The sequence below is a fragment of the Otolemur garnettii genome, unplaced genomic scaffold (genome assembly GCF_000181295.1).
Source record: "Otolemur garnettii isolate 467f Iridium unplaced genomic scaffold, OtoGar3 scaffold00081, whole genome shotgun sequence".
NCBI lineage: Eukaryota > Metazoa > Chordata > Mammalia > Primates > Galagidae > Otolemur > Otolemur garnettii.
The window spans coordinates 2,991,434-2,992,655 of NW_003852476.1; the positions used below are offsets into that span (position 1 = coordinate 2,991,434).

The following is a 1,222-nucleotide window of genomic DNA, read 5'->3' on the forward strand; positions in this document are numbered from 1 at the left end:
CGTTGTGGCGGGCGCCTGTGGTCCCAGCTACTTGGGAGGCTGGGGCAGGAGACTTGCTTGAGCCCAGGAGTTGGAGGTTGCTGTGATCTGTGAAGCTACGGCACTCTACCCTGGGGGATATCTTGAGGCTCTGTCTCAAAAAAAAAAAAAAACAAACCAAAATGTTGTTTTGTCAAAAAGAATGAGTATTCTCCAGTCTGAGAAAGTGAGACCCTATTTCTACTAAAAAAAAAAAAAAAAAAAAAAAAACTAGCTAGACATTGTGGCAGGCCCCTGTCGTCCTAACTACTTAGGTAGCTGAGGCAAGGGGATTGGCTGAGCCCAAGAGTTTGAGGTTGTGAGCTATGATGATGCCATGGCATCTACCCAGGTTGATAGAGTGAGACTCTGTCTCAAAAAAAAAAAAAAAAATGCAGTATTCTAAATATATGCTCTTTAGGATCCACTAGTAATTGTAGTATTCATTTGATTATCCTGACTGATGATACAAGTTATATATTGGTTATGATGTAATTTTTTATTTATTTATTTATTTTTTTTGAGACAGAGCCTCAAGCTGTCCCCCTGGGTAGAGTGCCGTGGCATTACAGCTCACAGCAACCTCAAACTCCTGGGCTCAAGTGATTCTATTGCCTCAGCCTCCCAAGTAGCTGGGACTACAGGCACCCGCCGCAACACCCAGCTACTTTTTGTTGCAGTTGTCATTGTTGGTTAGCTGGCCTGGGCCAGGTTCCAACCTGACAACTTCTGTGAATGTGGCTGGTGGCATAACCACTGTGCTACAGGCACTAAGCCACAAGATGTGCACATTTAAAGAAACAAAAAAATAGGCATCAGAAAACTTTTGCTATAAAGGACCAGATAATAAATATCTCAGGCTTTGGGTGGCATCTGTGGCTCAAAGGAGTAGGGTGCTGGCCCTATATGCCGGAAGTGGCGGGTTCAAACCCAGCTGTGGCCAAAAACTGAAACAAAACAAAACAAAAAAACTTTAAATAAATACCTCAGGCTTTGTAGTGCTAATGGACTCTGTTGCAGCTTCTCAGCTCTGCAATTAGAGTATAATATCAGCCATAGACAGTATGTAGATGAATGACCATAGCTGTATTCCAGTAAAACTTTATTTGCGGGCTCGGCGCCTGTGGCTCAAGTGGCTAAGGCGCCAGCCACATACACCTAAGGTGGTGGGTTCAAATCCAGCCCGGGCCCCCCAAACAACAAT

At 44.2% G+C, this 1,222-nt stretch overlaps 1 protein-coding gene across 1 annotated transcript in view; it reads left to right on the forward strand.

Moving 5' to 3' along the window:
* ACTR10 (actin related protein 10 homolog) overlaps positions 1-1,222 on the forward strand; it is a 40,200-nt gene that overhangs the window by 28,089 nt on the left and 10,889 nt on the right. The window lies entirely within an intron of this gene.